This window comes from Panthera pardus, unplaced genomic scaffold (assembly GCF_024362965.1).
Source record: "Panthera pardus isolate Hobbes unplaced genomic scaffold, ASM2436296v1 HiC_scaffold_27, whole genome shotgun sequence".
Taxonomy (NCBI): Eukaryota; Metazoa; Chordata; class Mammalia; order Carnivora; family Felidae; genus Panthera; species Panthera pardus.
The window spans coordinates 98,629,373-98,645,112 of NW_026526843.1; the positions used below are offsets into that span (position 1 = coordinate 98,629,373).

A 15,740-nucleotide genomic window follows, 5' to 3' on the forward strand; every position below is an offset into this window, starting at 1 on the left:
GACAGGGGTCAAGTCCCCAGTCAACAGAGCAAGAAGGAGGTGTGTGGAGAGGAAAGTGAATATGTCCGACGAAGAGTACAGTTTAGCGCAGCCCTTCAGGAGCGCTGTGAAGTATTTCAATGCTCTGTGCGTCACCTGCTCCTCTGTAAACGGGAGTGATTTCTTTACTGCAGCCCTCTCATTGCACTGTGAGTGTTAAAGTATAAGGGTTAAATAAATAAAGGCATGTGACACATTCAGACTTGGCACAAAAGTTAGATATGTTCTGTTCGACCCCTAGTAAGCCTCTGTTCCTTGCCTTTGTGGTCCCCATAAGGTGCCATTGGGAACCTGGGACGGACCCTCACCCTCGTCCAGATCTCTGCCAGCCACAGCCGGTTCTCAAGGAAACGCAATACCACTCGAGTTAGTTATTGAGCTCTAACCGAGTTTACATTCACACACTCCGTTACTGTCCCTAAAGCCCCTTTTCTACGTAAGGGAAGCTGTCGGAGCCGGATCACACACACTGTGTCCGAGACAACCTCCCATCCGCCCAGATGTAGGGCCTGGTACTGGACCCCGATCACCCATCAAGGGTTCGTCTCTGTGATGGTCCCTTTGGGGATTTCCATGTCCCTCCCACTGACAAACCCCCACGGGGACTATTTCAAACCATGGAAGAAATAAGACGGAAGTCACAGTCTCTTTTCTCCCAGAAGGTTCTTCGGTCCCTGAGGACATTTGCCCACCTCCTGCCCAGAACCAGCTCTGTGCCGTACTGGGAGATAGTGCCTTTACCAGGACCTAAAGGGATATCGGTAGTTACTTTTTAGTAGAGAAATTGCGCCTGTTTTTTTTTTTTTTCTTCTTGTTTCAATCTCTTCCTTTCTCTTTCTCCCTCAGAAAATTCTGTGTAGCTTTCTATTTTTTTGTACTGTAGGAATGTATTATTTATAACTAGAAAACGATAAATCAAAGGAGAAAAGAATGTGAGCGTTTTTGAAAAAAAATCCCCCCAGTGGTGTCTCAATATTTGAACATGCAACTCTATTAAATTATGCAAACTTAAGGTTGCTTATCAAATTCCCTGTAATTCATGACATGTTAAATTGATGTTGGAGTCTTGACCTACTGAAATTGAATCAAGGCCTATACACACACACACACACACACACACACACACACCAAATACTTCTTACAGTCTAAAGGGATGCTTATCAGCATCTCTGAATCTATCCTGATAGTCACTGTATTTTATGTGCAGAACAAATCTTCCCCTCTAATACTTAGGCCCAGGGCAGAACGGAGCCACCCATATCAACGCCTGGTTCTCTTGCTCTTTGAAGACTTAGCCTTAAATACGGCCGGCTATTTTAAAAGGTAAGGTTTTTCTTATTCAAGTAATATATGACGAAGCCAACAGATCAAAAGATGTTACCATTGAAAAGAGAGTTTGTTACTCACAGATCCCGGAAAGAAGGGGCACGCCACACCGCGCAGGGTCGCACAGGCACAGAGAACAGCGTGGATCAGGAGGCAGAAAGAGTAAAGAGACAATGTGGGTAGAAGCCTTTACTGTGGTTTTCGCTGCAAGGGCAGGATAAACAGGTTTAGGGTTGCCTAGTTTGGATAATCTCTGCAGTGTGGTCTGGGGCTGTCCTGAGTGGTCTGATTGGGCCCCGGGGTGATTAGGACCTGGGAATATCAGCCTGGAATGGAAGAGCCAGATGGAAGAGGTGGAGGAGGTATGGGGTCTGGATTTGTTCGTTTGCATATGAAAGGCACACTCCAGGTCGAACTGTCGGTTTTCTCCAGGAATTAGCCAACCCTGGGAGGGACCATCCCTTTCGGGTCAGCTGTCCCCCACCCCCACCCCCACCCCCACCCCAGCCCCTGATTCCACAGCATCGAGAATAGAGACAAAAGAAAGAAAAAGAAGAGAGAAAATATCACTAATACATGAGCCTTGATTAGGGACCATCCTGATGCATCAGGCGAGTTTCTATGTCCCTGTTCCTCATTGAAAGGAAGGGGGCTAGAGGGGGCCACAGTCCAAATCTGTCCACCGAAAGCAAAGGCTCACAAGGCTCTCAAGTCAGAGGGCCCCTTTCCATATAGTCCCGGTTTGGGTGTTGTTTTAAAGAAATTTGTTTCTCTTTCTGAATTAACAACTGATCTAGATGCACACAGTACTAATTAATACTTAAATATTTGTTAAATAATTTAACTAATGAATGGGTGCAGAAAAGAGGACATCTGGGGAAAAGAGTACATGAGTACAGGTGTCTAATTCTCTCTCCATTGTTTATGATCCTTGGAATTTTACCAACCAAATTTAAAATGGAAGAACACTGTTTGCTAAAATTAGTGCTGATTCCCTTCCCTGGGCCAGGACTAATTTTTTTTTTTTTTTAACAGCTTTGCTGACAGATGACTTACATACTAGAAATTTCACTGATTTAAATGCACTAATTCAGTGGTTCTTAGTATATTCACAATTGTACACCATGCATCACGAGCATCCCAAGAGATTCTTAGAAGTATTTGCTAAAAGAACTGAGACTTTCTTCCAATTCAGAGGGAGGGGGTCCAACGTCAACTTAGCATGTTGTGAATTACAGGGAATTTGAAAAGCAACCTTAAGTTAACATAACTGGTGTTGCATGTTTAAATACTGAGACATCGTTGGGGACATTTTTTTTTTTAAGCCTCACATTTTTTCTCCTTCGATTGTTTTTTAGTTACAAACAATACATTCTTATAGTATGACATAAAAAGTTATACAAAATATTCTGAGGGAGGGAGAAGGAGAGAGGAGGGGGGGAAAAGCCAGGTGAAGTTTCTCTATCAAGGGGTAACTACCGTTATCATTTTAGGTCCTGGCGAAAGCTCTGTCTCCCAGTACTCACTACGACACAGAGCTGGTTCTGGGCAGGAGGTGGGTAAATGTCCTCAGGGACCAAAGAATCTTCTGGGAGAAAAGAGACCGTGACCTCTGTCTTCCTTCTTTCAGGGCTTGAAATCGTCCCAATGGAATTCTGTCAGTACGAAGGACCGCATTTTAGGAACATTAGAGGTGGAGGGAGGTGCATTCGAGGAAGATTAGTAAGAGAAATCTACAACTTTACGAGAAGTAAATGAGGGATGATTATATATGTATTTCCCATAAACGTTGAGGGAAAGCTTGGGGAATAGGTTAAAAAAAAAGGCAACGTATGAATTGAAACGCTCATATATTACCAGTGGGAATATAAAATGGCACAGCCACTACGGAAAAGTCTGGTGGTTCCTTGAAAAACTGAACACAGAACGGTCAAATGACCCAACAAATCCACATCTAGGTATACACCTCCAAAGAACTAACAACAGGTGTCCAAACAAAAACTGGTACTTGAAGGTTCGGGCAACACTATTCGCACCAGCCAAAAGGTAGGACCAATCCACGTAAATGGGCATCTCCTACAAATAGAATAGTACAAGATGTGGTCTTTTATGATTGAGGGGTTTTTTTTTTTCATTTATTATAATATTTTCAAGGTCCACGTTGTAGCACGTGTCAGAGCTTCAGTGCTTTTCGTGACTGGATAATACTATGTGGTACGTATCTACTACGTTTCATTTATCCAATCATCTCTTGATGGTCTTGGGTTGTTTATACCTCCTGACTAAACACATTTATACGAAATGTCCAGAATGGGCAGACCACGGAGAGACAAAGCTGATTAGGAACTGCCAGAGGCTGGAGAGTGAAGGAGCCAGGGGCAAGTGGGGGTGGGAAGTGACTTCCCGTGGGCACAAGGTTTTCTTCAGAGGCGATGAAAATGTTCTGCAATTAGATTACGGTGCTTTCATGGGGAAAATACATACATACATATATATATATATATATTTCTCTTACTAACCCTCCCTCTAATGCATCTTCTTTCCCCTCTATTTTCCCTAAAACACAGTCTTAGAGAATGAAAGGAGAAGGGAGAAAGAAAGGAATAAGGAAGCAGGGGAATGCTGGAGTAATTCCCGCCCTACACAGTTTGGGTTCCTCTGACGACAGAACTTGAGGTAGGGAGGCAGGTCATTTGTTTGGGAGTGGATCCCACAATGGAGGAGCGAAAGTTAAGGGAGAGAGCGAGAGGGAAGGAGAACTGGCCGCTGTAAAGGTGCTTTACACAGCTTACGGTGACTCCATTCCATGAAGACCACCAAACGGCCCATAGAAGACCTTCCAGAATCGTCCACCTGACAAGCTGGAGTATTTATCCACGGGCTCTTGTCCCCCAGGGCTTGATGGTGGACCCAGGAATAGTAACTCATGGGAAGTCCTTCAGTGGGCATTCAGCATGTCCCTGGTATTGCCGAAGGCCTGGGGCAGAAGGGAAGGAGCAGTAACAGGTGTGTCGGTGGGACAATGGAGCCACGTGCTACATGCCCTCTCTCACTTACTACGGGATTCTTTTATTTATTTTTTTTTTTATTTTATAAATTGTTTTTTTTAACGTTTATTTATTTTTGAGACAGAGAGAGACAGAACATGAACGGGGCAGGGGCAGAGAGAGAGGGAGACACAGAATCGGAAGCAGGCTCCAGGCTCTGAGCCATCAGCCCAGAGCCCGACGCGGGGCTCGAACTCACAGACCAGGAGATCGTGACCTGAGCTGAGGTCGGACGCCCAACCGACTGAGCCACCCAGGTGCCCCTACGGGATTCTTTTAAAATTACTTTTGCTGGGGCACCTGGGTGGCTCAGTCAGTTGGGGATCCGACTTCAGCTCAGGCCATGAGCTCACGGCTCATGAGTTCAAGCCCCGCCTCGGGCTCTGTGCTGACAGCTCAGAGCCCGGAGCCTGCTTCAGATTCTCTCTCTCTCTCTCTCTCTCTCTCTCTCTCTGCCCCTCTCCCACTCACTCTGTCTGTCTGTCTCTCTCAAAGATAAACAAACATTAAAATTGTTACTAAAAGATTGTTTTTGCTGGAATAGAATTTCTATGCAACACAGAGGACAGATCATAAGACGACACAATGGTGAATTGTGACAAATGTATATGCCTGTGAACACACCGCCTCATTTAAGATATGGAACCTTTCCATTATCCCCAAAAGTCCCTTGTGCCCCTTGTAGCCAATCCCTGCCCATGACCTCCCCCAACCCAGTCCCCATCCCAGCCAACAACTGTTCCGATTTCTGTCACCACGGATTAGGTTCAACTGTTTGAGAACTGCACATAAATTCAATCATATATACTAGGTACTCTTGATTCTGGTTTCTTTTGCTCAAAGACACCTTCTTTTTTTTTTTTTTTTTAATTTCAGGAGAACTTAGTGATTCGTCATTTACATATGACACCCAGTGCTCATGCCAACAAGTGGCCTCCTTAATGCCTATCACCCATTTAGCCCATCCCCCCACCCACTCCCTTCCAGCAACCCTCAGTTTGTTTTCTGTATTTAAGAGTCTCTTATGGTTGCCTCCCTCTCTGTTTTTATTTTTCCTCTCCCTGTGCCTGTTTTGTTTCTTAAATTCCACGTGTGAGTGAGATCATGACATTTGTCTTTGTCTGACTGACTTATTTCGCTTAGCATAACACGCTCTAGTTCCCTCCACGTTGTTGCAAATGGCAAGATTTCATTCTTTTTGATGGCTGAGTAATATTCCATTGTATATACACCACATCTTCTTTATCCTCAGTTGATGGACATCTGGCTGTTTCCATAATTTGGCTATCGTTGATAGTGCTGCTATAGACACTGGGGTGCATGTGCCCCTTCAAGTCAGCATGTTTTGCATAAACATCTAGTAGTACAATTGCTGGGTCATAGGATAGCTCTATTTTTAATTTTTTGAGGAACCTCCATACCGTTTTCCAAAGTGGCTGCACTAGTTTGCATTCCCAACCAGCAATGGGGTCCCCTCTTTCCGCATCCTCACCAACATCCGTTGTTTCCCGAGTTGTTCATTTTAGCCATTCTGACCGGCGGGAGGTGGTATCTCATTGTGGCTTTGATTTGTATTTCCCTGATGATGCCTGGTGTTGAGCATCTTTTCATGTGTCGGTTGGCCATCTGGATGTTTTCTCTGGAGAAGTGTCTGTTCATGTCTTTTGCCCATTTCTTCACTGGATTATTTGTGTTTTGGGTGTTGAGTTTGATAAGTTCTTCATAGATTTTGGATACCAACCCTTTATCTGATATGCCATTTGCGAATATCTTCTCCCATTCTGTTGTTTAGTTTTGTTGTCAACAAAACACTCTTGAGAATCACTCCTAATGTTGCCTGATCAGTAGCTTATTCCTTTTCACTGCTGATAATGGCAAATGATACACCACAGATACACCACAATCTGTTTATTCATTATCCCACTGATGGAAATTTGGATCATCGCCAGGTTTTGGCTAAGATGAGGAAGACTTATGAACATTCTTATGTAATCTTTTGTGGCAATTTTTATACATTTCTTAGGTTTTTAAAAATTCCTTTTGAATACATGGAGTTGTCTTGTCATGTAGTTACTCTCGTTGCTTCCTCAATTTCAGTGGAAGACAGAGAAGGGGCCAGGAAGAGGCAAAGGAAAAAGTCAGGCTCTGCTGTGTTTCCCAGAAGGGCCATCACATCCCATGGCCAATCGGACATTTGTTATAAGGAATGTATTTGTTTTTTTAATTTTTTTTCAACGTTTTTTATTTATTTTTGGGACAGAGAGAGACAGAGCATGAACGGGGGAGGGGCAGAGAGAGAGGGAGACACAGAATCGGAAACAGGCTCCAGGCTCCAAGCCATCAGCCCAGAGCCTGACGCGGGGCTCGAACTCACAGACCGCGAGATCGTGACCTGGCTGAAGTCGGACGCTTAACCGACTGCGCCACCCAGGCGCCCCAAGGAATGTATTTAATATATGCATTTAATCCTGTTGTATGAGAAGTAGTCAGAATACTTCTTTAAAAGTATGCCCTTACTATCAAAAAATATGAGCAACAGATATCCCTGAGTCCTGCTATACCTTTAACATACGCTCAAGGTATCCAGGGTTTTGGGTTCCTACTTTCTTCACTTCTGTAAAATTTGAATTTCCTATGAGTATGCCTTATTTTATAATCAGAAAAACAATAAAGGTTCTTGAAGTCTGTTCAATGTGGGTGAATCTCTAAGAACATGCCTCCTCTCCCTCAAAATCACCATTATGATGGAATTTAATGATATCCAACACTATATATATATATATATATATATATATATATATATATATATAGTATGTATTATGTGTGTGTGTATATATATATATATTCATAAATAAAGAGAAAATATTACACATTTGACAGAAAAAAGTCTTGAACAGCCTGGAGCTGAGAAGTTATCAAATTATGGCCCCATTACCCTCTCCCACAAGAAATGACTAAAATATACCAAATAAGATCAGCATAATAAAAAAAGTACAAACAGTAAAGATTTTTAAGTGTAAGAATCAAAATACTGTTTTATTCAACAGATGAAGTCAGAGAATCGAAAGTACAGACCATTAAAGATCCGAGTGATTTCTCAGCAGACATTTTGTTCTTGGGTGTTCTCTTAACCCCGGCCCTGCCTTCTAGGTGGTCCGTAGGGTCTTGCCAGGAATCCCCTCCAGGCCCGGGCTCTCCTTACACTGCCCTAAGACTCTGTTCCTCCCCCTCAAGTCCCCACTGTTCCACCTCCTAGCCTTGTCACCTCCATTAAAACCCTCTTTCCTGTGCCACACGCACTGAGTTCTCCTGACTGCCAAGTTTATGAGTTATTAACCCCCCTGGGAGACAGACAAAGACCCTTCTTCTCTCTGCAGGAAGCACATACATTTCAGCAGTAGCCTTCCAGCAGCATCTCCCCTGCCTCCGTGGTCTAACCTAAAATGCTAGCATGGGCGGTGGGGGTCCCACGCCCTCTAGGAAGAGGGTGCTTATGGCAGCGCTATTTAAGGGCCAGGCAGAGCTTCCAGTGACAGCATGCAGACGACCACCTCCTCTGCTTATGGCGTGTCCTGCCTCTACTATTCACCCTCAAGGATGGAGACCCTACGGCAGAAAATCAGGAAGAGCCATTTTTTAGCTGCTGCTGGCACACAGCTGAGAGTTGACTCGGTTCTCGCTATGGAGCCGGGATATGTCATGCTTGGAAAAGCTATTGGCGCAGGGGGTGATCTCATTAAAATCATAAAATAAACTAAAGCAATCAACACTGCATCCTTGGAAAGCTGGAATAAGGCAGGAGCTCAGAAATTGCTGGTAGGCAAAAAGATCCTTTTTCAGAAGGCTGGGGGGGGTGGGGGGGTGGAGATTCCAGTTCCAATTCTTGCACTTAGGTGTCTGAATGCGTGCATACCCGTCTAATCACGTACCTTGCTTCTTTGGCACTCACGCATACAAGATAATCGGCCTTGATACGTTAAAAAGTCAGCATCACCCAGCAATTTCCACCTTTGGTATATACCCAAGAGAAAAACTTAATGTATTTTCATGAAGAGACACGTATAGGAAGTTTCACAACAGTGCTAGTCATAATAGCCTCAAACTGGAAACCGCAAAACAATCAGCAATAGGAGAATGGATAAATCATGCAGCGACGAGAATGAATGATCTTCAACTTTGCACATAATACGGTTGGAGCGTCATACAGGCCTCATGCTTAGCGACGGAAGCCAGGCGCAAGGGAGCACAGTGCAGGATGACATTCACGTAAAGCATACACGGGCCGGTTTAGTATGATTTTAGGACTCAAGACAGTGGTTACCCATGGAGGCACGTGGTGACCATGCAGGAGGCACGAGGGAGCTCATGTTCTGTTTTGTTTTGTTTTGATCTGGGTGCTGGTTTCGTGGGAGCAACCTGCTTTGAAAGCTCACTGATGTGCACCTTTGTATGTATATTATAACGTAATAAAAATTCATTTGACAAGCATAAGGCTTCAGTTAGGCAAGATGAACACGCTTTACAGATCTGCTATGCAACACTGTACCAACAGTCAACAATAACGTATCCCGCTTAAAAATCGTAACGTACACGTACACGTATAAAACGTACATATACGTTTTATACGTGTACGTATATGTACGTTTTATAACGTAATAAAAATTCATTTGACAAGCATAAGGCTTCAGTTAGGCAAGATGAACACGCTCTACAGATCTGCTATGCAACACTGTACCAACAGTCAACAATAACGTAACCCGCGCTTAAAAGTCTGTTAGGAGGGGGGTCGCATGTTAAGCGCACCTGCCGGAGTAAAAAGTTTTTAAATGTGGTTTGGTCATTAGACAAAATTCTCAGCATCAGACTGTGACAGATGCCCAGTGACTGTAAATTGCAGGGAAGGAAATCTAGAGTAGCAGCCAATGGTTGAGTGGTATAAGGTATGTTCTGTGGCTGATACCTACTCAGGAAAGAACTTGCAAAAGTAGAGGAAAGGAAGTGTGTCTTTTACTACGTCCCTTCTTGGAAAAACCACAATATACCAATACCAATACCAAAAACGTCTCCCATCAACAGACTTAACCAGCAAGAAAGAAGGTCACGCGGCAGTGCGGGACGCAACCAACCCGTGGAATTTCTTCCCTCCGCTGACAGCCGCAAACAGTATCATTATGTTCTTATTCGAAGAAGCAATGAGAATCTAAACGCAATTGCTTTCCCTTGTGTTTCATGTTGATAACTGTCTCCAGATCCTCAGACTGGAACAGGACAACATGTCTAAGGTCTGTGGGTAGGATCCTTGAGCCCAAAAGGAACGGCCCGGAGCAAAGACAAAGGATGGTGAGGGTGGCAGCTGGAAAGCAGTCTGGCGCTGCCTCCAACTGAGAGCGCTGGACGGAGGCTTGAAGGCAAGCAGACGCCGGCAACGGACTGGGGGAGCGAGATAGGGACTTTGGGGAAAGAGGACTAGGAAGCCAGCAACTTACCAAATTCTCCTGTTAGGCAGGCCCTGGCACCGACTCCCTGGGGGGGCCACGTCCGTTGCTCAACACCCAGCCAGCCAACATGCCGGTCCAGACACGCACAGGTGAAAGTCCTCAAACGCTAGGGCCAGAGGAGACGGGCAGGCATTCAGAGAGCCACACACGAAGAAGACAATTGAGCATCATCTCATACCCGCACAGCAGAAAACTCTCTGATGCGGGGCGCCTGGATGCCTCGGTCGGTGAAGCGTCCGGCTCGTGATGTGGGCTCAGGTCGTGATCTCACAGTTCGTGGGTTCAAGCCTGCTTGAGATTCTCTGTCTCTCCCTCGTTCTCTGCCCCTCCACCACTTGTGCTGCCTCTCTCCCAACATAACTTTGTAAAAAAGAATCCTAAAAAAAAAAAAAAATCTCTGATGAAACTGTGACAAGGATAATGAGGCTCTGTTGAGTTAGTTTTTCCTCCCAAGAACAAAGAATTCCTTTGGGATAAGCTGGGTACCTTTGTAATCCACCAATCTCCTAACTCCCAAGGTCCCTTTCCCCCACAGCATTGTTTCTCATGCTTTCAGGCTCCACAGATCCCCTGGAGATCTTGGCAAAATGCAGATTCTGACTTGTGACTCTGGACCGGGGCCTAAGATTCTGCATTTCTAGCAAATTCCCAAGTGACGCTGATGCTACGGGTCCGAAGATCACAAGTTGAGCAGCAAGATCCCGAAACAGGGATTTTTTTTTTTTTTAATGATCATAGAAGCCTGACAGAATGCTCTCACCAATATTTCCCAATTGTATTTGAATATACACTAATAGTCTCTGGAAGATACAAAGACACTATCGACAGTGATGGTGGGGGGTGGACACTGGCTGACGGAGAACAGAGGTGGGAGAAATACCATTGCCTATATACGATCTGTACTTTGTGATTCACGAGCCATGTGAAGATATGGCCACCCTAGAAATTAAATAAATAAATTTACAGCGGGGGGGGGGGGGGGGGAATAAAACACACCAAGGATTCATTTATTACATCTGGTTTGTTCCTAGGGAGTAAAGCGGGCACCCGTATCATCCGTCTCAACGTTTTGATTCGTTCCGTAACGTGGTAAAAGCAAAGCCTGCGCCATTGTGTGGAGAAAGAATTCGCATCCAGGAAGCACTAGGCTTGATCACAAGGGTCCCTCGTCTTGTCCCGCAGGCACTGAGAGGGAGTGCTGTCACCAAGATGTGGGGCGGTTTCAGTGACTAATAACTAAATGGCAGGCTGCATATTTCAACGCAAGCACATATCTAAGATATAATTCATTAGTAAGATAAAGAAGCCCGTTAAGGTCGCAGCTCCATCCAAGTCATGGATTTTCCGGCGTTAAGCGTCACCAAAGCCAAGCTGTTAGGATCAGGCACAGGACTGACACGCACACGGCACTGAGGCCTGAGTGGGAAACTGAACACTCGGTTGGAGGGGGGCGTATGTCCTTTAATCAAACCACTGATTTCCAACTACATTTCGGACAGTGATTTCTTCCACTTATGACGTACTCATAAGCAGAGAACTTGACTAAAAAGAGTGTTAAGGGGGCCGGATATTTACTGGTAAGCTTTTTAACGAAGGACGGTATGCAAAGAGAAGTGCACAAATCAGAAGTATGTACGGATTGGTGGAATTGGTAAAGGAATCAAGAAACAGAACATGTTCAGAACAGCAGGAAGCACTCCTTGTGTTTCCTTCCAGTCCTTAACCCCCATCCCAAGGTAGCCTCTATTTTGACTTCTAAGAGCACAGTAGCCATGGCTGGTTTTGAATGGGACAGAACGGAATCATACTATTTTACTTGTAAGATTTTAATTAGCACCCTCGCGATCCCCTGTTCTAATCAGCAAGGGGTACGTCTTTGTCTCTACGCTCAGAAAGGGGTGGCCGTGCGTATCGGGCTGACTAACTCAGCGATCAGAGTACATCCATAAACCACTGCGTGCTATTTTTTTTTTTTCCAAAGGACTGCATGAGGGAACGTCATGCCCCCGAATTACAATACCTCTCTATAAAAGGACACATCCCAGGACAGCATCTTTATCTCCATTCTCTTTCCAAGTCATCAATTTTAAATTACCAAGTGACCCAGAGGCACTGCAGCTTCCAGGTCCGCAATCTCTTCTGAGTCAGGAAGGAGAGCGGAGGGGATAAATCTTCCGCCTGTCAACAAACCCTGAAACAACAATACCCCTGTTAGCCTCGTTAGGAAGAAATTCCATTCTCTTATACTCTGGGGAGGAGAGAGGCTGCAGCTGCGGAAATTCGATTATCTCCTCCGCCGGTGCAAGATGGGGCAAGACCAGGGGTGACTTCGTTTCGGATTTAGTGGGTGACTAAGTGGGGTGCTTGAGGGAGGACTTTTGGGTGCGGGCGCTCTGGGCAGGGAAGTTATATAAAGTGGCACAAAGAAGAATTCAGAAGAAAACGCTATACAGGCACTTGATCAAGATATTGACACAACACAGACTCGGAAATCTATGTACCATGGGTGTCAGGAATCAGGGCTATTTATGAGCAAGCAAAGGATATTGGCTACCGAAAAGCACTCTTACTTTGCCACTTTTTCCCTCAGAAAATCTCTCGGGCCGAAGCCTACCTCACTCCGTGTCAAACCCAGCAAGACTGAGGAGGAAATAACAGCCATGGGGAGGAACCTGAAGAACAAAAGCCCATTTTATGATCGCGGGAGGGATGAAAGCTTCCTTCGTGGTCCAAAACAAAACCGTCACGGCTCTAGAATGTAAGGGTTTAAGACAAAATGTTCACCCACGTCAAGTCCCGTTACAACATCCAGATGCATGTTACAGAGCCCGACGTCTTGATTAGGTGGCACGTGCCATCTTATGTGAGGTCACGAGAACCTACTGGAGGCCGAGGCAACCCGCAACGCTTTCAGTCGGCAAACCTTCACAGTTGGCATGAAATGAGATGCGTTCCCTGATCTTAGGAAACTCACCCCAGGGTCGCGATGAGCATCACCTGGGACTGGAGTTGAACTGTGGACGCCCGAGCCCCTCCCCACTCCGGAATCAGGACCTGCACTGGGACAAGATTCCCAGGTGGTTTACACCCACGTGTACATGGGAGACGCTTTGAGCCTAAATGAACTCTAGTTCAGTTATTCTCGACCCTGGTCACACGTCAGAACATCCTGGATGATCTGAAAAGCCCTGCTTCCCCCTAGAGCAGTGTGTCGCAAGAGGAACCTGGGTTCACAACGTGCGGGGGGAACAGTGTTGGTGTATTCCAGGATCCGCAGGTAGAGCCGAGTGGGAAGGGCGGCGGGAAAGGCTGTCCCAGGGCGACGTTCAGGTCACTGGAACCAGTAAGGGTCTTATTTGATGGGGAGCCACTGGCGGGTTTTGAACTGGTACTAGCTTGTAAGCCTTCAGGATATGAAAAAACTCAAGCCCTGACCCCATTAAAAAGCAAAAGAAAACCCCTACATATTAACTTAGCGTGGTTAGTCTATGAAGGGAGGGTAGAAACCAAAACTTCGTCAGGATAACAGAAATCGCAGAGAAAAATGAATTAAGGAAACCCACAGGCTGAAGTCCTTACCTGGTGTTGCAAAACAGTTGATCAGCTGGCAGCGTGGGAGGGAGCGGCAGCGGGAGCAGGAGAGAGGAGAGGGAGAGAGATTTGGGGACCGGGAGTGGGAGCGAGCGTGCCAGAGAGAGCGCCCCTCCGCGGATAGGAGGTTATTTACAAGAGAGCGTAATAGATCGGACACTTCCCAGGCTGCTTCTGGGGCGGCGCCCTCCTCCGCCTCCAACACTTCCTTTTCTGCCAGACCTCCAACACTACATCCGTTTTTGCCAGACCCTCGCTAACGTTCCCCTGAGAGAAGTCACTAACCTCAGTTATGTGAGCGCTGGTAGAGTCTGTGTGCATGGCTCCTGTCCTCATCCTGAAATGGGCCAGCCTCCCTTCTCCCTCCAAATCCCGAAAGTCATGATTCTGGCAGCGGGGGATGACAGAGCAGAGTCAAAAGTAGCGAGAGATGGAGAAGGGCAGGGTGCGAAGTCTGGGAGATGACTCCCGGAGACCGTTGGTGAAATCCACCAAAGACAGCAGATAGCCTCCAACCCACTTCTCCCCACTTCATAGATTTGGGAAACCGAAACCCAGCAAAGTCACACATCTTGTTTGTTTGTTCATTTATGGTCAGAAATGTAGAGGTAGTTTGTGGCCAAATCCGGTGTGGAACCCAGGCACTCAATGCACCTGCCTGCCTCTGAGGAGTGCCAAACGCCCTCTTCAGGAGTGACGTTTGCCCCCAGAGAGCCGGACACCCTCCTGCCCTCTGAGCTAGAGTCTGGATGTCTGCCCTTGTCGCTGTCCTTGGAGCTTCTGGGACTAATCCCAAAGATTCTCGCTGGAGTCAGGACAACTCCAAGAAATATATGGAAATGTCAGAGGACCCTCAGAGGCTGTGGAGTATAAGGAACTCTTAACTGGTGGAGAAAGTCCCAGAACTTCCCCCAACTTCAAGGACCTGAGTCATTTCAGCAGGCCAGCAGGAAACCCCAAGGAACCAGAATTTATAAGACACTTCACGGAGGTGGCTGCCAGCCCAAGAAGGTCCCCTAGGGCTTGGCACGATCACATGTTACCTACGGCAACCCTGTACCCCATAAACAAGCCCCAGCAATCAGCATGCAGCCCAGCAGGCTTCACAGACTTGTAAATAATGGCTCCCACAGTCAGGCACATTCTGGCAAGAGCAGCGCGATTGGCTCCCCGAGGCAGGAACCACTCGGGGCCCACCACCGGGGCACCTACTCTAGCTCGTGCTGCGTACAAGCCACTCTCAAATGTGGCGGCTTAAAATAATAAGCGTTTATTAATTCTCCTGATTCTGTGGATCAGCAGAGAGGTTCTTGCGCCCTGGCCTGCCTAGGGTGGTCTCTCTCACGTGTCTGCCAGTTGGCAGGGTGGCTGGCCTCAGGGCCACAGCTGGGATGGTTTGTCCGCCCCATCAAGTCCAGCGGGCTAGCCTAGGCTTCTGCGCACGGCGGGCTCAGATTTACGAAGAGCACCCAGAGAGGGCGGACTCCAGAGGGAGGCCGGAGGCTCTTGAAGATTCTGTTGGTGTCGTATCCGCTACCTTCCTTCAGCCAAGTCCAGATTGAGGGGGTGGGAAACTCTCTTGCTGGGAGAAGCAGCGAAGTTAACTGCTGTAGAGAGAGAACATACAGAGATGGGAGGAGTTTGGGGCCTTCTCTGCAATCGATCCCACTGTCTGTGGCAGAAGAAATCCTCTCTAGACGCACTTTCTTCGAAGTCCCGTGTGCGTAAACCTTCCCATGAACGACACACGGCTTCTCTTTCTTGTTTCGCGGTCGCTTGCTTTGCCTCTGCAGTGACTGGGTCCTACAGAGACATCACAATATTGCAGCATGAGAATATTCTAAAAAAAAAAAACTAGCTAGTAGCGTTCCATATTATCTCCTGATTTATATATTGCATCCACATGCGAGTTATTTTTATCCTCGGGGTCATTCATGCGTACAGCAAGTGAAATGTTTTAAAATGCATCGTTTTTCTATTAAAGATATTTTACGGGACACTTTTACTCAGAGAGCCCGCTTTGTGGGCAGCGGCTTTCTGCCCAATGGCAACGCTACGAATTATATTTAGCAAATCAGCATGCTGTAAGACAGCAGCAGACTAGTTAGAAATAGAATGCTTGGCCGGTTGTTTATTGCTTGTATCATATATTTTTCATATATCAACGGGTGGATGTTTAAAGGTCAGGACTGCATTTACACTTGAGTTGTCTAAAATAAGAAAGCCGTAACCGGGAAAC

The 15,740-nt window shown here is 46.3% G+C and overlaps 1 long non-coding RNA gene across 1 annotated transcript in view; it reads right to left on the reverse strand.

Moving 5' to 3' along the window:
• Positions 1–13,545, reverse strand: part of LOC109249386 (uncharacterized) — a 56,490-nt gene extending 42,945 nt beyond the window's left edge. Inside the window, exons 1-3 of the long non-coding RNA XR_008418307.1 lie at positions 13,490–13,545; positions 11,931–12,101; positions 9,899–10,016 (exon numbers count right to left, since the gene is read on the reverse strand). This is a non-coding gene — a long non-coding RNA (uncharacterized LOC109249386). The remainder of the gene's footprint in view (positions 1–9,898; positions 10,017–11,930; positions 12,102–13,489) is intronic.
• Between the last annotated feature and the right edge of the window lie 2,195 nt (positions 13,546–15,740).